At 45.6% G+C, this 27,004-nt stretch overlaps 1 protein-coding gene across 2 annotated transcripts in view; it reads right to left on the reverse strand.

The window, feature by feature from the left end:
• The window catches only part of PCCA (propionyl-CoA carboxylase subunit alpha), a 2,021,650-nt gene that overhangs the window by 912,441 nt on the left and 1,082,205 nt on the right, over nt 1–27,004 (reverse strand). The window lies entirely within an intron of this gene.

A 27,004-nucleotide genomic window follows, 5' to 3' on the forward strand; every position in this document is an offset into this window, starting at 1 on the left:
CTTATTTTTATGGCACATTTAAAGTCAGTCTTCATCTTTCGCCCAACTTCCACATTTAATCTGCAAATGGACAGTTGACTCCCCCCTCAAACGGGGGAATACACAGTTCCAGTGATGTTGCTGATCGTGCCACCCGAGCTTTCAGAAGGTTCCAAGTTTCAGATTTGCAATTTATCTTGACCCTGTGCAAAGTTCACAAGGTCCCCATCTGTGTGTGAGCAACGGCCAGGCTTCAGAATAGAGTGCCACGGGGAGGCCGTCTCCAGACTACCTGCTGCGTCCAAAACACTGGCTAGACAACAGCACAGCCAACTAGTTGGATTAGACAGCGGCCATCAGGCGCAGTTTATTACTTTCAATCTTAGAAACAGCAAAAATATATTCCCTCCTTGGCCAACTCCGAAACTAAAGCCTCGGAATTGTGTTACGTTGTGTAGAGCTATGAGATGAAAACTTACTGTTCTATGGTCTTTAGAACCAACATGCAGTCGTTAAGTAAAAACGGCATATCAACAAGATCAAATTGCGTTGCTCATTTTTGTCAGAAACTTGACAGTACATGCAAGAAATAAGGGTGCATGTAGGTACGTAGCGTTTGCGCTTTACCTGTTGAACGTACCTATAACAGTAATAAAAAATACACAAGCACAAAACATCCGCAGAGAATATTTAACTGGGACGAAATTATTTATTTGTGTGGGTTAAAGAGTATTTGCGGCACTGCACAATAAACAGATTAGTAGAAGGGTAGCTGGCAATGCTGAAGTTATGTCCACTGAGGGGTTCCATGTGACCTCTGATAGGTACCAACAGCAAAGCTAGACTTGTCTATGCAATCGTACCCCAATGTGGAAAACTCCATGTTACTGGCAACTACAAATGTACAATTTATATCTTGTATGGGCCTGCACAAATTATCTGGCCCGATGCCAAACCGCTGCTGCCCAGGGATTCATGAGTTACTGGAAAGTTATGTTAACAGGTCCTCGTTTCCCTCATGTCCATTTTCCCAGTTGTATGTCAAAAATAGTCTATATCCAGTACACTGCCACCTATCTCAACCACCCCTTAGCTATCTTCCCACACTCCCTCTGATTAAAAGTTAAAAACTAAAACTTGAATCAAGCCACCCTTATGAGTTCCTTATCATTCAGGGGCTGTCCCCGGACTTTTGGGGGCCTGTGGGAAGATGCGCGGCCCCTATGATTTGCATATGGCATCACAAAAAGTGACATCGCAGAGAGTGACATCATAGGACTGTTAATCTTTTTTTTTCTTTTTTTTTTTTTAGCAACCTTGAAGTGACCAAGGGCCAGATGTAGGTATATTCCAATTTGCGACTTGCAAATTGCGAGTCAGAGCGACTCGCAATTTGAGAATCGCAAATTGGAATGTAGGAAGGATGGTGTCCCTGACACCATCTGCGACTCGCAAGGGGGTCGCAAAGGCCCACCTCATTAATATTAATGAGGTGGGTCGCAATTTGCAACCCTCTTGAGACTTGTGGCACTCACAGGGATGGTGGCCTGCTGGAGACAGCAGACCACCATGTCTGTGACTGCTTTAAAATAAAGCCGTTTTTTTTTTTTTGTAATGCAGCCCGTTTTCCTTAAAGGAAAACGAGATGCATTACAAAACTAAAAAATGAAACGTTTTTGTTTCATTTTTTCAGAGCAGGCAGTGGTCCATAGGACCACTGTCTGCTCTGGAAAAATGTTTTTAGTGCCATTCACAAAGGGGAAGGGGTCCCCTTCCCTTTTGCGAATGGGTTAGCACCCATTTGAAATGGGTGCTAACTGCGATTGCTTTGCGACCGCGTTCGCAGTCACAAGGCAATCTGGCATTGCACTGCGACTCGCAATTAGGAATGGGACTCCCCTTCCTAATTGCGACTCGCAAACCCGTTTTGCGATTCGGTAACCGGGTTACCGAATCACAAAACTGGTTTTGTGCATTGCATAGTGCAGTTTGCACGTTGCAAACAGCGAAAATCGCTGTTAGCGACGTGCAAACTGTTACCTACATCTGGCCCCTAGTCCTTTTATTTGAATCAAATCAAATCATTAACATTTATAAAGCGCGCTACTCACCCGTGCGGGTCTCAAGGCGCTAGGGGAAAAAGGGGGGGGGTTATCGCTGCTCGAACAGCCAGGTCTTTAGGAGTCTCCGGAAAGCGGAGTGGTCCTGGGTGGTCCTGAGGCTGGTGGGGAGGGAGTTCCAGGTCTTGGCCACCAGGAAGGAGAAAGATCTCCCACACGCCGTGGAGCGGCGGATGCGAGGGACAGCAGCGAGTGCGAGGCCGGAGGAGGCGGGTGGGGACGTAGAAGCTGAGGCGTCTGTTGAGGTATTCCGGTCCCTTGTCGTGGAGGGCTTTGTGTGCGTGGGTGAGAAGTCGGAAGGTGATCCTTTTGCTGACTGGGAGCCAGTGCAGGTGTCTCAGGTGTGCGGAGATGTGGCTGCTGCGGGGTATGTCGAGGATGAGGCGGGCCGAGGCGTTTTGAATGCGTTGCAGGCGATTTTGGAGTTTGGCTGTGGTCCCGGCGTAGAGGGTGTTGCCGTAGTCCAGGCGGCTCGTGACGAGGGCGTGGGTCACGGTTTTTCTGGTGTCGGCGGGGATCCAGCGGAAGATCTTGCGGAGCATGCGGAGGGTGAGGAAGCAGGCGGAGGACACGGCGTTGACCTGCTTGGTCATGGTGAGAGGAGGGTCCAAGATGAAGCCGAGGTTGCGGGCGTGGTCTGTGGGGGTCGGTGCAGTGCCGAGGGCTGTGGGCCACCAGGAGTCGTCCCAGGCGGACGGGGTGTTGCCGAGGATGAGGACTTCCGTTTTTTCAGAGTTCAGCTTTAGGCGGCTGAGCCTCATCCAATCTGCGACGTCCTTCATACCCTCTTGTAGGTTGGTCTTGGCACTGGCGGGGTCCTTGGTGAGGGAGAGTATAAGTTGCGTGTCGTCGGCGTAGGAGGTGATGATGTCGTGCTTGCGTACGATGTTGGCGAGGGGGCTCATGTAGACATTGAAGAGTGTCGGGCTGAGTGATGAGCCTTGGGGTACGCCGCAGATGATCTCGGTGGGTTCTGAGCGAAACGGAGGGAGGTAAACTCTTTGGGAACGGTTTGAGAGGAAGGAGGCGATCCAGTCCAGGGCCTGGCCTTGGATTCCGGTGGAGCGGAGGCGGGTGATTAGGGTGCGGTGACAGACGGTGTCAAAGGCAGCCGAGAGGTCGAGCAGAATGAGGGCGACTGTTTCACCGTTGTCCATCAGGGTTCTGATGTCGTCAGTGACTGAGATGAGGGCGGTTTCAGTGCTGTGGTTGGTTCGGAATCCGGTTTGTGAGGGGTCGAGCAGGTTGTTGTCTTCCAGGAAGGTGGTCAGCTGTTTGTTGACGGTCTTCTCTATTACTTTGGCTGGGAAAGGCAGAAGAGAGATGGGGCGGAAGTTTTTCAGGTCGCTCGGGTCAGCCGTAGGTTTCTTTAGTAGGGCGTTGACTTCGGCGTGTTTCCAGCATTCGGGGAAGGTAGCAGAAGAAAAAGAAGAGTTGATGACGGTCTGGAGGTGCGGGGCGATGATGTTGTCGGCTTTGTTAAAGATGAAGTGCGGGCAGGGGTCCGAAGGGGCGCCGGAGTGGATAGAGTTCATGATGGATTTGGTTTCTTCCGTGTTGATGTGGGACCAGTTGTTGAGGGTGATGGCCGTGGATGCCGGTTCGGTGGTGTTTGGTTGGGTCTGGTGTCCAAAGCTGTCGTGGAGGTCGCTAATCTTGCGATGGAAGAAAGTGGCGAGGGATTCGCACAGATCCTGTGAGGGTGTGACGGCGTTGGCGCTGGGGTTGGAGAACTCCTTGACGATGCTGAAGAGTTCTCTGCTGTTGTGTCTGTTTTTGTCCAGTCTGTCGGTGAAAAAGTTCCTTTTGGCGGCGCGGATCAGGTGGTGGTGTTCACGGGTAGCGTTCTTGAGGGCGGTCATGTTGTCAGCGATGCTTGCGCCAGGCTTTCTCAAGGGCGCGACAAGTTTTCTTAGATTCTTTGAGGGTGTCAGAGAACCAGAGAGGTTTTTTGGTGTTGGTCTGTCGATGCGTGCGTTTGAGGGGAGCAAGGATGTCTGCGCAGTTGGAGATCCAGTTTGTGAACAATCTTGGACTGTGGTAGAGAGGATCAACTAGAGACCTCCTCTAGTGGGGGAAGTCTGTGCTAGAGAAAGTTTTCATTAAAACCCCTTTCACTTTGACAGTAAAAGAAAGTTTGTTGATGCACTTATTTTGGAACCTTTAGTGAAGACCGTTGTGAGGATAAGGCAGTGGACAGATTTGGCGTGAGTGCGTTCACGCAAGATTGTGTGCTTTTTGAAGCAATATACCAATGTCTATTCCTGACGCTACTATGAGATGACAGATTAGGCCTTTGTATATTCTGGACAGAGAAACAATAGCCTACAATATCCTTCCACTCAGTCATCCATCCACTCATTCATTCATCCATTCACCCTTTCAATCTTTCTCTCATCCATCCATCCATCCAGCCACCCGCCCATCCCTTCACTTACTCATCCACCTACCCTTTCACATTAATTATGAGCTGAGCCTTTGTCTGCAGAGTTGCAGACAGAAGAGGCCCATCAAGAACTGCACCCTATCTGTTCCCAATGCAAGGGGAGGATTTACAATGCCCCTACACATAGGCAATCTGAAAACTTGTAAGTCATGCGTGGTGCACAGTGCCACGACATGAGGTGACTGAAACATGGTGTTGTTTCCTGGTTTTTACAGTTTTATATAGCACAAACTGAGACCAAGGTTTATGGAGCGCTCTACACGTGTACCGATTACATTACAAACAGTCATATATATTTTTTTTTCAGGCATGGGGAAATTTAAGTGATTTGCCCAGACCCACAACATTTAGAGCCAATCCTTGACCCTGTATTTGGTTCCTTAGTTCCATAAAACTACTGCATGTACTGCGAGGCCCATGGGAGGGAGTTTCATCCCCTCTGCTTCATAGCAATTGGTAGCCCTGCAAGGAGAGAGGGCACCCTAACTGGGCCTCGCATCACTGGATAATAGCTGGAAGGCCCAAGGAAGGGGGATCCATACCTGGACCTTGCAGCCTGATCCAGTGCTTCAAGCCCCAGGGAAGTGTGCTTTGCTAACCACTGCTGCTATGCCAGCCTGATCTGGTTGCTCCCTACACCCCAACCCACCTTTCCTCACCTGATAATGTCCGCTGGTCCTTGGAAAGAAAGAGGTCTTCAGTTGCCTGGCAACCCAAAATAAAGCGCAGACAAGGCTTCAGGGTAGGTTTTTAGGAGGGTGGTCTGTCTCTAACATTGTGAGCTGACTACTTCCCACCCACGGTTTCCTTCCCGCCACCCCTGCAACTCAGCAATGCCACCACACCCTAGGGCCAGCGAGTTCAAGACACTTCACTCAAGAAATAAATTTGCGACATGATTGAATGGGGGAAGGGGCACAGGAGGAGCAGGAGGCTGACTGCTACTGTGACCTTTCACAGGAAAGTGGGGCCCCACTTTGTTTTACTTGAATGCGGGGTCCTGGGCAGCAGCCTACACTGCCCATGCCTAAAACTGGCCCTGTTCCCATTAACCAAAAGTACAAAAAATACCAAATGTCCTGCCATACTTCCCCACCACCTACAATATCGCCCACCAATCACACGTCCCACTATTTAACAAAAACTGGCATCCTTTCACACCCTCCCCCACAATCAATACAAACATTAAAAAAGAAAACAAATATTCGGCATCCGGCCACCTCCTCTAACACCTGGCTTCTGCAGTTTCCTCTCCCCCTCTCTGCCAGACGCCATGCTCCAGAAAGATAGCACTATGCCGCAACTCCTGAGAGATGCTCACCACAACACCTGATAACTCATCAGCGCAGGTATGCACAGACCTGCTCTGACAGCAGGGGTTGACAATCCAACACCTTTCCCAGAGCTGCTGAGACCCAAGAGAGGCAGAAGATTGAGAGCCCTAATTCCATCACCTCCTGCGCGTCTCAGTAGGGCTTGTGGAGCCAGTAGATAAGTGTTCACCAGATCACACACTTCAAAGCGTAGTTTCCACTGGTTTGACATAAGAGCAATGAAAAAGAAACTTGTTTTCCACCCGCTCTGACATCAGAGCAATGAATAACCAAGGTACAAAATCTGTGTTCACAATACAACAAAGAATTATGGGTGGGCGGCTGTCAATAGCAGTGTTGTCTTCCACAAAGGGGTTCCAATTGACATTGGATGGAAACCAGAGTGTTCTATTTCAGACTTTCCAAATATCTCTGGGAGCACACTACGTCACAGGACAGCATTCATGTCATCTAAGTAATAAACCTGTGAAGAAGCTTTCAGGCTCTTTCCATATCCATTTTCTTTCCTCCAAGCTTGACTCATTTACTCACTATGTGATGTGCCACACTTTCCTATATTCTTGGTAAGCCAGGATAAAGTTTAGCCTCTCTCCCATCTGAGCTGACTCAGACGACCAAATGGAAGGCCAGCTGTAAATTTTCCAAGAGAATGCTTAGCCATTCTTTATTACTGAAAGGACACTAAGCATCTTTGGTAATGTCTGCTCAGTGGGGACAATTCAGGGAAAGCTAGGCTGGAATGATCACCTCTGCAGGATACAAAGAAAGGCAGTTAGTTTCAAAAGAACTCATAGTAAATTCTTGGCCCCTATTGAGGGAAAGAGAGCAAGCTTATTCTTCTTTCTGAACCACCTCCTCTTTGACTGCCAGGTCACTGAATTAGAGAAGGAGTTTTTAACCAGGACCTTAGCGAAAAGAATCCTAAGCAGTGAAAGATTGAAAGGCTTTGCTAGCTGGAAAGGAAAGGAAGCTCTTTGTAGTAATATGTGAATGGTACTCAGCAATTTGGCCTTGATTGTACCTGTTTGTACGTATACACGACCTCATTTGTCATGTGATGGAACAAGCTCTTCCTTTTGAAGAGGAAGTCGATTACTTTTTTTTCTAGGTCTCCAGCTTCAAGTCCGAGGATTTTACCCAAAACTGCTGAAAAATGTCCTGAGCAGAGTTCATTGTTCTGATGGCCTCTTCAATAACGTTCACGGGATTCAGCAGGTTCTGTTCAGCAGTCTCTTTGCACAGGTTAAGCATAAACTTCTAATTGCCCTGGGGCACTGTTCACGAAAATGGTGGCATATCAGGTTAAACATATGCTAGAGCTACAGCACACACTTGGGCATAAAAGTGTGTTTTGCTTGCTTCATGGACAAACTGATTCACTTGAGTATTTTTGTCCCTGTTAATCATTTGGCCCTTTTTATCCAAGAATTAGGGTGATGCTTTACCCTTCAGGAAAGCCACCACCACAATCACACAATGAGCTGGGAATTACTGGACACAAAGAATGGACTCTCCTTGTAGACCTGGTACTTGTCCAATAACTGAGAAATTGGGTTCGGAGAAAAGCTTCCCCCAAAACCTGTGAATCTGTTTAATGACCTGAGGCTCTATGACAGAGGCTGGGTTCAGTGGAGATATCAGTTGCATCAACCAAGAAGATGCCATGAGGCTGGGAGGAGAGGGCACTAAAGTCTCATTAGATAGTACTTCCAAAGGCCTGACCAAGATGGCACAATAGTGCTGGGTTCAGTGCAAACTCTCAAATGTCAATTGTCTCCAGTTCTGTGTTCTGGTCGCTGTCCAGCCCCTCAGACAAACCCTTAAAAGGGAGGCCTGAGAGAAGAATGCAGGTGGTAAAAGTTAATTCATGATGTCTTCCTCAAGTGGAGAAGCTGTGAGTAGTGGATAGACTACGACCAGTAGCACTGGGCTGGATGAGAGGGACTTGTAAATTTTGTTGGTGCTCTGGTGACAACACTGCATCAGCAGCAGCAAGAGGTAAAATAAGACCAGGGTTAAGGTTGAACACTCACAGTGGGTCTAGGATTTGCACCAGGTTGTGAGGCTAAGGAGCACCATGATCGCCCAAATCTTCAACTTTATGCTATGCCAATCAATCAGAAGAGGCATACAGAGTCACATTATATTCTTGATGTGCACTGCCTTAGCCATATCCTTTGAGAATGAAAGCTTTTGAGGTGGCCAAGGGGGCATATGTGTGATTGACAGCAATGCATTGCATAGTCATGGCTAAAGATAATTCTAGACTCGGGAAGCATTTGGCCGATTGTGCATAGCTGATGCATTCTCTGTGTGTGGCCCACCAACAGGTGTAAAGAACTGCTGGAAAATTCTACATACAATGATAGACGGTAATTGTGGTTATTGTAAAATCATGGTTTAAAGTTTTTTTATTACAAAACACATAGACAAGACCCTTCATTTTCTCATTTAACATTCAGGCCAAACTGTACACAAGTCATTGCCAGGTTTCATTTTGGAAAACAGGAAAACACCGTTTGACAGAACTAGTGCTAAACTGCTAGAAAAGATCTACTTTGAGCTGGGGAACTTGTGTAGTTCCAATGCTGACTTGGATGTATTTGTATTCATATAATTTAGCTTTCATGTTCAACATATTAATTACATTAAGGTGTTCCCGGCAAAGAAAGAGCATAACATTCTCCATATACCTTGTCCTTATTGGTCTCATGTGATGCTCTAGGCATGTCTGTTTCCAATTTATGTGAGAAGTCAAAGGTCAAGCTAAAAAACAAGTGACCTGTCCCTTCGCTCAGTGGACCTACCTAATTAACTTAAAACTATAAATAATAACTAGTGTCAATGTATTCAAGTACGAATAGGCGATCTGTAGGGTACACAAATAATAGAAGCAGATGTTTACCCTGTAAAGTCACTAAATATCAGTTTAAGATTTCGACATTTGTTCATAATCTTTAATTAATTACAGATGATGTAGAATGTTCTGACATATTCAAATCTCAAAGTAACAGTACCGTTCACTTCGTTATGATGGTGGTACAAATGTGAACATTAGATAGTAATGTTATAGGGAAAGTGGAGTATTATGTGATGTGGGGGTTAGTCCTCACCTTGTAATACTCTCAAAATACCCCAAGGATGGTACCTGGATTCACAATAATAAATCCTTAGCTCAGTCCTGCTGGTGTAGCAAAGAGCAGCCAGGCTTCATTAGAGGAACATGTCTTAAAGCATTTCAGAGCTTATAATGACCAACACCACAAGAGCGAAAGCGTAGCCCCCTCAACATTCAGTCACGACCTGTCTTCTGTGTATTTCAGACCTCGTTTAGAATTTTAAAAAAGACTCCTCACCCGCCAACCGAGTTGGTGGCATGCTTCATCATAGGAGTCCTACCCCAGGTGCTTAGCGCCTCTGGGGTGTGCTACAATGCCTGATTACAGCGGAGCAGGTGGTTCGCAATGGTCAGTGCACACAGAAAGTGATCACTGCATAAAGAAACAAAGTGTTTTAAAACTGTCTGTGGGGCACTCACTTCTCAGTGTGCTCTATTAATGGTGCCCTTTTACGAAATTAAAAATAGTGCAATCTGTGTATGGAGACCTTATGCACTCCTACACCTAGATCTTAGGTCGACATGTTTCAGCCAGTCTAAGTCTGCCCAAAAGAGGGTGAAAATGGCTTTCTTCAGGACCTCTTTTTAAATTGCACCTTCACACTAAGACACCCACTTATTCCAATGCCACTAACTCACGGTTGCGGAGTGCCTGGGAACGAAATATGTGGAGAGGCAGGTGATAACCCTTGAAGAATGTGTGACTACGGGAATTGCCCCCCAGAAACACCATGAAGCGGTGATCTACCAGAAAAGAAGTACTCAAAAGGAGTGTTACTACTACTGAAATAAACCATGAGTTAATGACAACGGGATAAGCGAGATAAACATGTCGACCCAGATCTAGATGCAGGAGTGTATAAGGTCTCCATACTCATCTTGCAACACAGACTGAATGCAGACCTACCAGAACTTTAATTGAAAGCTTGACATCACCTGGTTAAAGACTTGCTATTTTAACTATATGGTGGTTGCTCTCAATTATGTTTTAGCATAGAGCCGAGTTAAACTGTAGTTTGGCACACCTATACACTTCTTTTTGCTAATTTAATTGGTCTACGTCATTTTTCACATCTGATGCTTACACTGGAGATCACATTTTTGGATGCCAGCAAAAATGTTTACTTGGTGTAGTCCCCTTTGGCTGTGGTTTATATTTTCTGAAGTGGTCCATCATGGCATGAGCTATACAGGGAAAAACCCACTAGAATACACATAAAAAATAATAATACCTACCGTCCAAACCATTCTTATAGTGCTGAAGACCTGGAATAGTCTGACATTTTGATTGCTGCAATGTGTCGATCAGCTGCCTTGTTATGTTTTAAGTTTGTGGGTGTTTACTTAACATGTTTATATTGTGTGTGTAATTTATGTACAGGGTAAAATGATTTGCATAAACTATAACAATACTTTATGGTATTGAATACACTGCTATAGTAGTATAAACTCTACTTTTTTATTGTGGATGCACCTCTGCTTTCCTTCTATGTGTCTCTTCTGTACATAAACTACTCTAAATCTCATGCAATCATTTGCTTCTCACTTAGACCCTTTTAATGACCACACCTCAGTCACTGATATACCACAAAGAAACTGCAATGCATGGAACGGTTTCCTTTAACATGTAAGACTTATCAAAATAATCAATGACCACTAACTTTAGGCTTCTGGGTAGCCTGGTACTTGCCGCAAAGTGCTTCAGTGTCTCATCAGGGGTAGTAAGCGCTCTATAAGTGCAATGTGTGGACACCGCGGCTGGAAACACAGAGAGAGAGAAAACCTTGTCCCCAGGTGTACAGAAAATAGGCATAGACGTACTTTTGAAAACTACAAATAAACACTATTGTTCACTACAATAAGATCATTTTACTGGGACAGTTTAGGTAAATCAGCTTTAGACATATATTTCAACCTTCTCAGATTTCACGGTTTCCATATTAGCAACAGAGGTAAGCCTCGCTGTCACAGAGGCAGGAAAGTATGGAGGGGAAACAAAGAGACGGTAGGTGTATCCTGACGAACAGTCATATCAGTGCTATATCCTCCCTGCTGCAAGTCGACCAGTGCTTAATTTGAGGGGGTGGTTGCCGGTGGGGAGCACCAGCACTTATTTTTCTGCACCAGGCAATCACTGCGAGCAGAAAACACATATGGGAAAGAAAGAGCAAAGAAAGAAGAGCCTCACAAAGGAAGAAAACAGAAAGCTGCAAGAGTGAGCTGAAGGGGCAGGGAGTGGGGATGTAAACGGATTAAAGGGACCCGAGATAGCTTTGGGATTATGGTGCCTCAGTATTCTGTGCTCGCACATTTAAATGCAGCGGCCGCGTTTTAGAAAAGAAAGCTTTGAGCACCGGCACGTTTTTATTTACAAATTAACCACTGAAGTCGACCAATATGAAAAGACATCAGCACGTGCAGCATGGTTAATATTTAGCCTTTTAAAATTGTCTAGTGAAAAAAAGAAACAATATCCTTTCCACAAAAAATGATGTGCGACAGTAACTCCTTGCACATTAACTGGTGTTTGTGCCAGCACGGGCAAATTACGTTTGCTTCAAATTGGCGACTGAGCCCAAGAGCGTTCAAAGCAGATTTTTGTGGATAAACAAAATTACAATAAGGAGCTTGCAATAACACCCAGTTCTACTCACAATTTAGTTTTGTTTGAAATACACTTTAGAGGGCATTTGAACAAAACGAAAATTGAGAATGAGACCAAGCTTGTTATTGTACATTGTGAAGAAGTTGTTGCTACAATAAATATTGCCTTAACTCGGCACAGTCTAGGGATAACGTGTATCATCTTTGTTGTGAAACCTTCAACTGTGCAAAATACTAACACCAAAAACCCTTCCAGAAACCGTAGCTCAGAGCACGATGCACCCCAGCTGAGTTGTCAGGGTTCCATTTTTTTAAAGATTCTTCGATTGCCCTCACGGCTGAGACTTGTGAACTGTTAGTGCCAATGGCACAATGATCTACAATCAAACAAAAACCCATCGTGTTCCCAGCACTAACGGCCACTGGACTGTCCATATATATGTAGGTGTACTGCCACAGCACAAAGGTAGCAGTGAAGCACTAGAGCGCTGACAAGTGGGTGTTACTTGTGTAACCTATATGTGGGAAGGTAATCAAACAGCATTAGAACAGAGGCTGCTAAAGAAGTACTTTATAACGTATGACAAGAAATTACTTTGACCGGGGTCTTTAATTACTCTGGAAATAGTGGTGAGATTAAGTTGATGGACTTGTTGGGTGGCACTCCAGATCCTGAATGTGCAGCAAAAGTACCACCATCATCATCTCCTTTGTTTCCCTTGCACTCCTGGTTTAATGGATGTCAAACTTCCATGGGAGTCAATGGAAGTCCTAAAGCCAGGGGTCATCCAGCCATACTTTTTTTTTAGCCCATTGTGTGGCTGCGTATGCAATGCCCTTGAAAGATGTCAGGGATACTGACGACCAGAGAGTTGCCTCCATACAGGTGATAATAGGACCAGTAATTCAATGGTCAGTTTGAAAGCAGCTTCTTCTTTGTGATGAGCATCTTGAAGCAGAGGCCATTGCTGAGGTAGAATAAAAGAGACTGGGCACTGTGAGAGAGCCAAGTGGTTAAAACGTCATTCTTGCACTGCAGGTTGTCCGAAATCCTGGGTAAACTGGATGATTTATAGTGATTCAACTTCAAGTAGGTTTTGAATGGAGGAGAAGCAGTCCACAGTCAATAGCTCTACAAGATGAGACTTTCTAATATAGCTGCATGTTGTGTGGTGAATTTACTTTAGTTTCCCCTTGGGACACAGGAGTGAGCCTAGCCTTAGGCTTGCAGGCCGGTGCCCCTGTCACCTAGTGACCTTCTACGCACTTAGTATGCTCTGTTTTATTGTATTGGTTTTATTATTTCTTTTATCTTGATGCAATTGTTTATATTTTATGAGATACGTTTTGATTCTCATTATCAGTGCCATTCTGAGAAGGCGTCATTATTGGCTTCACTATCAGTGATATACGTAGTTATTGTCATCACGTCCCTTTCTCACTTACGTGTGATAGGAACATCATGCACACTTGTTAGGGATTGTTTATGCAATTGCCAACACAAGTCTGCCACCTTTTCACTTGTTTAAGAACATACCTGTGTCAGGGATCCTACATGATCTGTGTAAATATATCTCACACGGACAAGGTCTTTAGAGGGGTTCCTTCCGGATGCTATCTATGCTGCACCTCACCCTGCTGCTGAACTGAGTCTGACCTAGAGACCTCATTCCAAGGTAACGAGGGTGTGGGGTGCTTCTAAAGGACATGGTACTGGCATATTATGTTTATCATACCTAGCTCTCACTAGGGTAGAGAATTAGGCTTTCTTGGTAGGAATTTTATCTTTCATGTTTATTGTTACATGGTGGGGTGTTTTGTATTCACAACTCTCATCGTCACAATTCTGCTTCTTTTATTGTTCATTATTCTAATCATTGCAGCCCATGCATTTTATTTTACTTAGAAGTCTTTTCAATAAATATATTGAAAACTCTCTTGTATTTCCTTCATTGCCTGTGTGTGTATGAGACTGGTTGCTAACGAGAGAAAAGCGTAACTCCTGTTCCACCACGACTTCCTTGAGAGGTCTAATCTACAGCCCATGCGTAAGGCTGCCAGTAATCACCTTTGCTTTCTGAGTTCTGGTGAGGTACTGCTTGTAAGCCGGGAGGGCTGGGCCGACAGTTGCGTCTTGTTGTAGGAGTGTCTCAGTCACCTAAAAACAGAAGTGCTGTCATCTTTAAACCTGCAGTCTCGCATAGGAGCGAGAACCCAACTACGACCGTTGTACGCACAGTGGGAGATCTCTATGTTCTTATCAACCATAGGCACTCTAGAGACTTCCACACACAGTTTGAATATGACAAGTAACAAAATGAAGCCCAGGAGTAGACTGTAGATAATACAGATTTGCTCCCACCTTGATTTATTTATTTGGATCCACATTGGTATTTGTTGGTCACGTATGAAACAAACTAAAGTCCATTTATGATTCAGAGGTGCAGAGGACAGCTTGATTGTCACCTGTGTCCATTGTTACTGAGATGTCACAGAGGCTGCCAAGTCAGGGATCACCACTGTCTATAATAAAGAGGGTGTAGTGTTCCACCTGGATGGTTGATGCTTATGTGCCATGCTGTGATCCGATTCCTAGTTGTTTGGCTGAAAAGGGGCATTGGTCTTGATCGTCAATTGCAAGCTGGATTGCAACTGCCTTCCCAATGATCTGGCCCATAGAAAAGAGGTGGGTGACTGGGCAGTGTTTGAGAAGGTCCTCAAGGTCAAGCCTTACCTCTTCAAAAGACAAACTGGGGACACTGATAGCGGTTAACAGTCAGGTGAGGACATCACCATAGACCAAAGAAAGACTTCACTGCAGGTCACAAAATGATGTTATCTTTGTATGAAAGGACTTTAAAAAAAAGTTGAAGTGTCTTTTGAGCGGTCAAACGAAAAACACAAAAAAGCCAATCACAATTGTTACATTTTATTTCTTCTTTGTGGAGAATCTTTGCTTTCCATTTCAAGATCGCCATGTGCTGGTGGGGACCATACTCAATACCTACTGACTACAACAATAAAATGTCACTGTTCGGAAAACTTACATAAAACCACAAAAGACGCATAAAATAGTAAGATACACTGACAGAAGAGGAAAATGTTTGAAAAATTGGTTTAGTATAGGAACTTAGGGGGTGAGAAAAAAACCAGCAAGGCAGTTTTAACAGCAGCGTTATTCACGTTTTATGAAACACATAAAACCCAGTCAGGGATAGGCCTCCCTGAGGGTTGGCGTATAGTGAAATACTGGGCAGACTGGTGACGATCTGGACATTTGGAGGCCGCTAAGGAAAACGGGAGGAGGCGCAACAGCCTTGTGAGTGTTTTTTTCCCCCACAGGGTAGGGTTCTTGGACCTAGTCTCCAGCTTCACCCTTATACTTGCAGGGTACCATCAGGCTGGGGTGCATGACTACTGGCAAACACCATAATGTATCCTCCTGGAAATGTCTAAGTGTGGTAAAGAGATGCCCCATTCCAGGAGTAGGATGCTTTTTTTTGGCTTATCTAAAGATTGCGAGCTGTTTGAGAATTGGGGCTTCAACTGCAAATTCCCCATCTTAAATACTGCACGGTGCCATGTTAAGTTTTAGAAATCTGCTGGACTTTCAACAAAAACTAAATCATTCAATGCATGGAATGACCTTTACAACCAGCTATGATGGAATTGTACCAAAAACAAATCAAGAACTGTGCTCTGGGTAAGCCCCGTTAGGTAATGCAAAGTAGGTTTGTAAATTTACTAAATTTCTATACGTAAACGTTTATAACTAGCTGTTAGAGAAAAAACACAAGGACGAAAGGCATTATTGGTCTGTCAAAAACACTAATGATGTGTACACAAGCCTGTGACTAAACTTTGCCATTGTTTTCAGAAAAGTAGGATTTTGTTTTGTGGAAGTCATGTCGTTGGGTATCAGTATAAATCCACTCTGTTACCTTCATTAGGATGGTGTATGTGCATGTATTTAACCGCTGTCAATGAAACAATTAAACAAACAATTGTTTGCGAAATTCTTAAAAAAATTGGTCTGATCCCAAACAGAATTACCCCATGTCAATTTCTGATTTGCTGAAGTAGTGATAAGTCTGCAATACCGGTTCACTGTTTGACCCGGTTCACTGTTAAGAGTGTGCATGAAGTAGCAGAACTGCTTAAGTTCTAACAATACTTAATGCTTCTGATTTGATACCCCTATCGAATACTCAAGGACACTTTATAAACATCGGCCAACATTGATTATCCTGTTTTACTATATCATATATAGTCAGCTTGGTATCCTCAAACACAAATCTGTATATATGCATAAAAAAGTTAATTTGAATCTCCCACGCTTCCCTGGAGATAAAACACTTCATCACATTTAACTTCTGAGAATTATACGTGGGTAAAGTGAACACAAGTAGTGTTATTTGCTAAGTTATTACTCAGGCGTGCTGGACCTAACTTGGTGCGAAGTTTACCAAAGCTACAACCGCTATTTTGTTATTTGCTTTTTTTGTCACTTTTGGAAAACCAAAGTAAGTGAAAAACCTTTTTTGGCCTGTGTTCAGCCTTGAAATTGCATTTTGCAGCTGAAACCTGCTATTTCTGGCAGCATGTTTGCATCTCGTATTCACAGCTCGAAAATCATGATCATTACAGATGTGGATTTATACAGATGTGGCTGGAGGGCTTTTCCCTACTTACCTGAATTATGCTGCAAACATATGAACCCTGCTTTAGTAAGAGGTTACAATAAAGTATAGAGCTGTGTTCGCACTCCTTATGGTCATCAAAGTTGTCAACAGGCATACGAGTACAATTTCTGCCTCAATTCCAAAGAACTGCATATTATGACGTATGATATTAAACTGCATACATGTAAACACGCACTTCAAGCCTTGACCATTTTCGTAAGGCATCTTTTAGGGGAATAAACAGCAAGCCGCATTGGGGAGACAATTCATGTATTTGGCATACTCATTTACTGTAGCCAAGGTGTGCATAAGAAAGGAAGGCAGCCTATGTCGAAAAAGGTCAGATCCATGTCCGATTTTCATGCTATCAAATAACATACATTTATATACAATGAATCTAAATGAAACTAATTTCAATAGTCCGCGGTTATTATGACAATCTACATGGGCACTGTGACAGACCGAACAAGATGAGGACAACTAAAACAAGAAGTTATGGTGCTCAGGTAAGTGTTTATTGTTTTCTAACCAAATAGGATAAATCAAGTGAAAGTGCGTTCTGTGGTTGCTCTTAGTTTCTTGCGCAGTTCTTCTTGTCACTGACGTGTGTTCCCCTTTTCTTCTCTTTAGGTGGAGGTGCTGTCAGTCTCGCGGACGTCCCATGCGGATATCAAAAAGGGAAATAAGGAAAAACGAGGGTAAGTGGGACGTTAAGAGATACGTCTTTCTTATTAAATTTTATCAGACTGGGGTGGATAACAGAGGGGAGGGGGTGGTGTCTGTGCGGAATAGAGGGAAGTGCTTGTTACTAATTTTACTCGTGTTTTATTGTGTCGCTAGTCCTTCCTTTGTGCCCTCCCACCTCTTTTCCCCATTCACCCTCTACCCCTTCCCTAGTTTCCTTCCCCAGTCCCCTTCCCTGCCGTGCACCCTTTATTTGTCCAGAAGGACCGTACCTTCGTGAGCCACGACCCTCCGGGGCCGTGGCGGGCGTTGAGGTGGTCCTCGCTGAGGTAGGGTTCGTCACGGCTTCCTGGTTCCAGTTCGCCGTCCTCCAGGTGGTATTTCTTCTCTTGGTCTCTCGTCTCGGTCTCCCTCCGTTCGCCGTCGTCTCCGTCTTCTTCTCGCTCGTCTCCGGTCTCTTCCTCCTCTCCCTTCCTCGCCGGCTCCACCGGCTTTTCAGTCCTGACGCCGCGCTCCTCTGGCCAATCCGGGGTCGGAAAACCTATCCAGGTTTCCCCGGCAACGTCCTGACGCCGGCCTCGCTCGGGACGCGTTTCCCCGGTAACAGGGAAACGCGGAGATGACGTGTCAGAGGAGTCCGACACGTCAACTCCGGTCTCCCGTCTTGCGGTGATCGGGTTTACCCCGTCACATACCCCTTCCCAAGACAGGTCCTGTTCCAGGACCGAATCGGAAACCGGGAAGCGAGAGAGATAATCCGCAGGGACCTGCGAACTCCCCAGAACATGTCGGACCTGAAAGGAGAATGGTTGAAGTTCAAGGAACCACCTGAGAATGCGGGCATTCGTATCTTTATGAGCGGCAAGCCAAGTGAGGGGGGCGTGATCCGTAAAAAGTACAAAAGGCCGGCCCAACAAGTAATACTGTAGACAATCCACGGCCCACTTAATGGCCAAACACTCCCTTTCTATTATGGGAAAACGACGTTCCCGAAGACCCAGTTTGCGACTGATGTACACAACGGGATGATCGAGTCCCTCCGTTCCCGGCTGTGTCAGAACCCCCCCGAGCCCCACATCGGAGGCATCAGTGTAAAGGTGAAAGGGTTTTGAAAAGTCCGGGCATAACAATATGGGTTCTTTGGTTAAAGAGGTCCTCAAGCGTTCAAAACTGGAAGTTTGAATAGCAGAGAAAGGCACTAGCTGATTTGGATGAGATTTGGACAGAAGATCCGTAAGGGGAGCGGCTAGAGAGGAATAGTGAGGTATGAAACGCCGATAATATCCTACTAGGCCTAAGAAAGAGCGTAAGTCTTTTTTAGTTTTCGGGAGAGGGGCATGTAAGATTGCGTCCACCTTCTGGGCTTGGGGTTGAAGTGTTCCCTGACTGATTCTGTATCCCAGATATGAAATGTCGGTTTTCCCGATAACACATTTCTTGGGATTGGCTGTCAACCCAGCCTCGGTGAGTGCATTAAAAACTTGGTTTAGATGGTCCAGATGGTTTACCCAGGTATCGCTAAAAACAACTACATCATCCAGGTAGGCCGCTGAAAAAGCAGGGTATGGTTTTAATATGTTATCCATTAATCTTTGAAAAGTGGCCGGTGCCCCATGTAGCCCAAAAGGTAATACAGTAAAATGATACAGCCCGGACTGGGTAGAAAATGCCGTTTTTTCTTTATCTTCGGGGGCTAAGGGTATCTGCCAATATCCTTTGGTTAAATCTATTGTGGACATAAATTTCGCCTTTCCTAATTTCTCTAGGACATCGTCCACCCTAGGGATTGGATATGTGTCAAATAATGAGTTCTCATTAAGTTTCCGGAAGTCTATGCAGAATCTGACCGTACCGTCAGGTTTTGGTACAAGAACTACGGGTGAACACCAGGGACTGGTAGAGGGCTCTATTACTCCTAGGGTCAACATTTTCTGTATTTCATTTTCTATAACCTGCTTCCTTGCTGCGGGGATGCGATATGGTCTGACCCGAACTACTGTGTCGGGTTTTGTTCGTATCTTATGTCGGATTAGGGTGGTTCTACCGGGGTCTTCTGAAAACAATTGGTGATACTGCTGTAACAAGCGGTATACCTGCTTCTTTTCCGCTTCCGTTAATGCTTCATCTATAGTGGGTAGAGTTGTCCCCTTGCCTAGGGTGGTAGGGCAAAATTCAATCTTTAATTCCTTATTCGGGTACAGAAGGTTAACTATTCTTGGGGTAGTGTTGGGTGTCTCGGGTGTCTCCCATTTCTTTAAAAGATTGACATGATATATTTGGGTTTTCCTGGGGTTGGTTGTTATTTCCACTAGGTAAGTTACAGGGGAGACGGCTCGGATGATTCTATGGGGGCCTTGCCATTTCGCCAGCAATTTATGTTCGGACGTGGGTCGCATGATTAAGACCTGGTCATCGGGTTGAAAAACTCTTAACTTACTCCCCTTATCATAATAATGCTTTTGGGTTTTTTGAGCCTGTTCCATATTGTCTTTTACCTCGTCCCATAATCCCTGTAAATGTGTTCTCAGGTTATGAGCATACTCCAACAAAGGAGTCCCTCCCTCCATGGCTTCTTCCTCCCAGGCCTCTACCGCCATGTCCAGAAGGGAACGTGGTTGTCGCCCGAACACTAGCTCGAAAGGGCTATGCCCCGTGGAAGCCTGTTCGTGCGTTCGGATCGCGTATAATACCAACGGTAATTTCTGATCCCAGTCTCTCCCTGTGTCGTGTACAATCTTTCGAAGTAACGTTTTGATTGTACGATTATATCGTTCGACCAAACCATCGGTTTGAGGATGATAAACGGATGTTTTGATCTGAGATATGCCTAACGTTTTACACACTTGTTTCATCAAGGTAGACGTAAAGGGAGTGCCCTGATCTGTGAGTATTTCCTGCGGGAAACCAAGACGCGAAAACACAGTTATCATCGCCTGGGCTATGGTCTTTGTTGTCATACTGGTTAGGGGAATAGCCTCTGGGTATCGAGTAGCATAATCAACTATGACCAGTATGTAAGTGTGTCCTTTTGTAGAGGGAACCAAGGGTCCAACCAAATCCATCCCTATTCGTCTAAACGGGACATCTATGATGGGGAGGGGCATGAGTGGTGCTTTTTTTGGTTTACCTGGTTCCGTCAGTTGACACCTGGGACATTGCTCACAATATTTTTTTATGTTGGCAAAAACACCAGGCCAGTAAAATCGTCTGAGGAGATATTCTTCCGTTTTGTCTCTCCCAAAGTGTCCCCCTCCCGGATGATTATGAGCTAGCGTAAGGATGTGATCCCTATAGTATTCAGGTACTATGAGTTGTTTTCTTTTTTCCCCGGTACGTGTGGTGTTTACTCGGTACAGGAGATTATTTTTGATTAGGAAGTAGGGACCTACCTCATCCATTTCCTCTGACACTGCAGTTCTCCAAGCGTGAGATAGGGAGGGATCTTCTCTCTGTTGTTGAGCAAAACTGACAGGTGCCTCGTGGAATTCTGCTACCACTCCTCTTATAGTGTCTTGACTAGTACTATTTCGGAACTGCTCTCTTTCTATTCTTTTGACCCTACGGGTCAGTTTTCTACGAGTTATTGGACATTCAATGGGACTTCCTGAAAACGGGGCTTCATTCCACCAGTCCTGTGAGATCTTAGAGTCTCTAACCTGATCCAATAGTTCTTGAAAGTGAAGATAATCTGTTCCCACGATACAATCCTCGATTAATTTTGGCATTATCCCCATCGGGAGACTATCCCGGTAGGGCCCCCTTTCTATCTGGAGAATTTTTAATGGATATTGCTCCTTGTCCCCGTGAACACAACAAATATGTACCCACTGTCTCGTTTCGGAACCCAGAGTGGTTATCAGGTCTTCCCTTATTACAGACTGGCTGCACCCGGAGTCGACGAGGGCACACACATACCGTCCATTGATTTTTATAGTCTGTTTGAACTTGTGGTTACCTTTCCCTGTACATAGGACCCTACGTCTGGTAACCCCTATTTCCATCGGCTCACCTCCTTCATGTTTCTGAGGACACATACGGGCGATATGTCCCCATTCCCGCAGTGGTAACACTGGGGTCCCTGTATAGGGGGGCCTTCCGGGATTCTACGGGAAACGGTATTGTCCAGTGGATTCTTTGGGAGGGTTTTTACAGGCGGCAAGACTGGTTTTATATTGGACCGTGGTGGTATATTTCTTATGTCGGAGGAGCGATGATACGCGCAGGCCAAATCGATTGCTGTGTTAGTGTCTACTTTTGGATGCTGTCGTATCCAGTGTTTTGTGGCTAAGGGTAGAGCATCCAAGTACTGCTCCAGTATAATTATTTGTATCACTTCTTCACGGCTATCGCCAATAGGCCCCAACCATTTTAAGGCCAAATCTTTTACCCGGAAATAGAAGGTTCGGGGGTCCTCATTTGGTCCCCACTTGACCTTGCGGAATTTCATCCGGTAGTATTCCGTATCATGCCCAACACGTTCCAAAATACTGGATTTTATATCCTTGTAGGGTGTGAGGCCTCCGGGATTAGCGGCCTGATAGGCTGCTTGTAAGAGGCCAGTTAGTAATGGAGCAACATATTGTCCCCAGCGTTCTTCAGGCCACTGGGCTGAAGAAGCCACTCTTTCAAAGTTAGTAAAGAAAGACTCTGGGTCTTCTCCCTCTTGATATTTCTGCAATACTGAGCTGGGAACGTTCGGGTGGACTTTACTAGCGGCAATAGTCTCGGTTAATTTTGTCATGGCCGTTTCGTGTACCAGCTGGTTATTTGCCAGAATGGTGGCCTGGCTTTTCAAGGCCGATTGTAAAGCCTCTCTGTCCTCTTTGGCTTCCCTTTGGTGAGCCTCCCATACCAGTTGCAAATGTCTTTGTCCTTCGGCTAGCTGTTTGATCATATCCTCAAGGGAAGGGTTGTCGCTCATTGTGTACTCTGTTCGGTTGTCGTAGGGCCCCTAAGGAGATCCCACTTCTGACACCACTGTGACAGACCGAACAAGATGAGGACAACTAAAACAAGAAGTTATGGTGCTCAGGTAAGTGTTTATTGTTTTCTAACCAAATAGGATAAATCAAGTGAAAGTGCGTTCTGTGGTTGCTCTTAGTTTCTTGCGCAGTTCTTCTTGTCACTGACGTGTGTTCCCCTTTTCTTCTCTTTAGGTGGAGGTGCTGTCAGTCTCGCGGACGTCCCATGCGGATATCAAAAAGGGAAATAAGGAAAAACGAGGGTAAGTGGGACGTTAAGAGATACGTCTTTCTTATTAAATTTTATCAGACTGGGGTGGATAACGGAGGGGAGGGGGTGGTGTCTGTGCGGAATAGAGGGAAGTGCTTGTTACTAATTTTACTCGTGTTTTATTGTGTCGCTAGTCCTTCCTTTGTGCCCTCCCACCTCTTTTCCCCATTCACCCTCTACCCCTTCCCTAGTTTCCTTCCCCAGTCCCCTTCCCTGCCGTGCACCCTTTATTTGTCCAGAAGGACCGTACCTTCGTGAGCCACGACCCTCCGGGGCCGTGGCGGGCGTTGAGGTGGTCCTCGCTGAGGTAGGGTTCGTCACGGCTTCCTGGTTCCAGTTCGCCGTCCTCCAGGTGGTATTTCTTCTCTTGGTCTCTCGTCTCGGTCTCCCTCCGTTCGCCGTCGTCTCCGTCTTCTTCTCGCTCGTCTCCGGTCTCTTCCTCCTCTCCCTTCCTCGCCGGCTCCACCGGCTTTTCAGTCCTGACGCCGCGCTCCTCTGGCCAATCCGGGGTCGGAAAACCTATCCAGGTTTCCCCGGCAACGTCCTGACGCCGGCCTCGCTCGGGACGCGTTTCCCCGGTAACAGGGAAACGCGGAGATGACGTGTCAGAGGAGTCCGACACGTCAACTCCGGTCTCCCGTCTTGCGGTGATCGGGTTTACCCCGTCACAGGCACCTCAGGAAAAAGCCATGTACAGAAGCACTGCCTGAACTGACTTCACTGCTGAACATGTATATCGCTACCACCCGACGCCATCAGGTACCTAGACAAACCCCAGGGAGATAGAAGAACAACATTCCAAGCCAGTCTCCCTCGGAACAAGAAGAATGACTGGGGTAAGATTCAACACAGGAAACGCAGGACTGGTCATTTTTTTAAACTAGTCTGCTGGAAAAGGGCAAATATGTTACTGTGTGACAAAACTTCAGAAATATAGGAAAAATAATCCAGGCTATGGGAGGTGCTCAATACCATGCATTGTACAACTACCTGACTTTCAGAAATTCATGGAGAGACACAAGCTCTTCAAATGCCTGCTTCCAGAGATCCAGTCTTTAAACAAAAGACTATTTATAGCAAAAATCTACTGACTCGAGTGGGCCAAATTCCTTGATCTCGGAGACCGCCAAACTACAAAATAATTCATGTCCAAAATGTCAAAAATACTGAAACCCTACCTGTGGTAGGGTTAAAAGATCAACTGCAACCTGATCACTTAAAACTTAACTTCTCAGTGGCTCCCCCGGAACACCTCGATGACTTGACATTCATTCTGACTCATCGAAGAGTGTATTGAAGGAAATGTTGCAATTAATTTCATCAACAAAAATAAGATCACAAACAACTAAGACATGGTTCACAGACAAGCTATACCTCAAAACGTGAGGATATTCAATTGCAGAAACGGTCCCACTTACAACCATAACAAGACAACTCATAATTTTACTCTCAAAGAATATCGAAAGGGCACTTAGGGAATCTTGCAATATATGCAGACACTTGATGATTACTATTCCCAATCTAGTATTCGTTGTGGTATTAACACCATTCAATGTTTTGAGACGCAGTGAGTTTTGCCAATATTCATTAGCTCGACCTTCAGAATACAAAAATCTGCCATAATGCAGGCCATTACTCTCTCACTGGACAAACCATATTTCTAAGGATTCCGTTGGTAAAGCAAGTGCATTTTGGTATTACTTTCAACTTGCATATCTCTAGGGGACCATGGGTCAAGGCACCTGTAATTTGTGCCTGTCAAAGCAGAGAAAGGTCCACTTTGTGCTTCAAAGCATCCATCCCCATCCCAAGTTCACCATAGCTCAATGTAGTATTTTTGACCCCATCTCAGTGCACAAGAAAATTGTGCGAGGGCTTAGGCCTTTTTGTAAAACAAGGAATGAGACCAGAGTGGGACTCTGAGGTCACAATCCTTGTACAAGAGTGTTTTCTATTCATTTGCTGGGCAGTACAGGACAAACTGATAGAAGCAATACCAAATTCATTAAGCAGGACAGGCCTTTTACCTGTCACCTAAAATGGAGGGAGCTAACTGGCATCTTACACACTTTTTCTCGATGTGTCGGACTGTTCTCCTCAGCCGATTCTTCGCCTATCCGTGTGCGATATAAAAGGCACATGTGAGTATGTCCATGTGTGTAAAAGTGCACAGACTGTGTGGTGCATATGACCATGGCCACACAAGACTTCCATTTTGGATGTAGCCAAATTCATCCCAAGATGGAGGGAGATGAAGGAAGTCCAGGCACTTAGGCCCTCATTTGGACTTCGGCGGTCAATTTTCCTGACTGCCAAAGCCCAACCCGCCAGGTGACCACCAGGGCTGGTGGTCAGCAGACCGCCATATCACGAGTGCTGGCTGCTTTCCGCCATCATTGAGGCGGAAAGCAGCCAGCAGTTGTGCTGGCAGTCGGCACTGCAGAGGTGGGTCCCTCACCCGCACCGCCATGCCAGCAGGACTCCTCCCGCCATATTACAAGCCGTAACATGGCTTGCCTGAGTATTGCTGGCGTGGTGGTGGCGAGGGAAGACCACCAGGTCCCATCCCCTCCCGGACATCCCCCTCGACTGAGGAGGTAGGTGGGTGTCCGAAGGGAGGGGGGTAGCGGGGAGAGAGTCTGTGTATTTGGGTGTGTGTGTGCATGTTTGCGGAGGGGGGTGCTGAATGTGTGCTTGTATTTGCGTGTGAATGGGGATGTCTGTGTTGATGAATGGGAGTGAGTGGGTGTGTCTAAGTGCATGTATGCATATGGGGAATGGGTGTGTATGTGTATGCATGCATGCATGAAGGGGCGTGGGGGTGTGTGTGAGTGTGTGGATGGGGGAGGGAGGGGTGTATGTGTGTTCCAGCGACAGGAATGAAGATTCCTGTCGCCGGGTGCGTGACCTCCATGGTTCTCGTGGCAGGGTGACTGCCATGGAAAGCGTGGCGGTTTGCAGCCTGGTAATCCGGACGGCAGGCTGGGGTCTGCCGCCGGATTGGAGGTGCTCACCACCGGCAGCAGTGGGGCGACGTCACCGGCAGGCCAGGCGAAGCTGTGGAGGCTTAGTGTCTGCCAAGCCTCACAACTCGTAATGTGGCGGTCCTTACAGCCGGCTCCGCTGTGGTAGGACAACCATGGCGAGGCTGGCGGTCTCATGACCGCCAGCCTCGTAATGAGGGCCTTAATGTGAACTGAAAGGGACGACTTAAAAATTCCAGGGACCTCTTGATGGGCCAGATTAGACATTGCATAGAAGAGGTGACAAGTGGGTCCCTCTGAAGTCAAATGTTTCTTTCCATTGCTCTTTTTGGCTTCTGTTCTCTGGCAGAGTGACCAACTAGCAGGTTGACAAGTCTCAAGTATGGGATAACCAACCTATAGCTTTACTAACTTGTTTTATGTTTCCCCTGAGAGGAGCATCCCAGCTACACCCACCCTCCCTGCTCGTACTTTTGATAAAAGCCATGCTTGGACCAGTCTGCGACGAATTCACAAATGTACAGAATTGCCCAGAACTAGTCACAGAACTGAAGAACTGAAATACACAGATAAAGAAAGGTAGGACAGAAACTTACTCTCATCAGGCAGTGTGTGCCTATATTTTCTGACCAGAAGTTCGGGGTTTCACACAAGTATCGACCAGAAGAGTACACAGAGTGCCACAGTAGGGGTATCTACCACGAACTCCCCTTGCCAGATTTGGAGCCAATAAACAGGTGAAACTACAGAAGTTTGCCAGGAAAGCCTGCTTGGGCCCTCCTCAAGCTCAGAGCCTGTTATGTTCTCATTCTAAATTAGCCTTGGGGGCTTGCTTCCATACTTGGAGGTAACTATGGGTGATGTAAGAGAAATGTTGGGACGAGAAGGGCTGGAGAAAGCTGAGCTGACTTATATGCTCTCTGTGCATATATTTGTACCATGGTTTTTCTCTTGTACAACAAATGTTTGGAAACTCGCTGGGCAAGCAAATTCATTACAAATTTGGCAACGATCATGACCCCCAACACAATTACACACCATTATTGTATTGGTGGAAAGGAAGCTGAAAGGACTCGAAATCAAGGAAAGCGAGGGGACGCAAAAGAGAAGCCGAAAAAATAAAATAAATTGGTCTCAAAATATAGTCAGACATCTAAAGAGAGTTCCAATTATTCGGAGCATCGTATAAGCAACACACCAATGATAAGATCAGATTATGCGTGGACTTAATGGATTTGAACCGAAACATCTTGGTTCACCAGTTCCCACTACCCAGAATCAATGAGTTGCTGTCCTTAACCAAAGGTATTGAATATTTCACAACTTTCGATCTTACTACCACTTACAACAATGTTCAACAACATCCCACCAACAGAAGACTTACAGTTGTCTTAACTCTGTTTGGGTGTTTCCATTTTGCCAGGGTACCATTTGGGCTTGCATCGGCAGCAGCAATATGTCAAAGATTAGCATACGAGTTATCAAGGGGGTGAAGAATGTCAGTTTTCTCAAGATGATATTTTAGTGATGGGGAGAATTAAAATAGAACATGATTCAAAACTTGAGCAGGTTTAAGGAATCCTCAATGAAAAAGGCCTAACTGCTGATTATGGAAAATGTAAGACCTCAAGGAAGGAAGTTACATATTTAGGCCATGAGGAAAGCAGGGAAGGGATTAAACCTATAACAGAAATGAAGGAGGCCATAAGGAATGTGCCTTCCCCATAAAATAAGGATGAAGTTAGGGCGTTCTTGGGACTGGTTGAATTTTATACAAAATTTGCAAGTAATTTCTTGAATAAAAATTATCATATCAGACAA

This window comes from Pleurodeles waltl, chromosome 8, assembly GCF_031143425.1.
Source record: "Pleurodeles waltl isolate 20211129_DDA chromosome 8, aPleWal1.hap1.20221129, whole genome shotgun sequence".
Classification (NCBI taxonomy): domain Eukaryota; kingdom Metazoa; phylum Chordata; class Amphibia; order Caudata; family Salamandridae; genus Pleurodeles; species Pleurodeles waltl.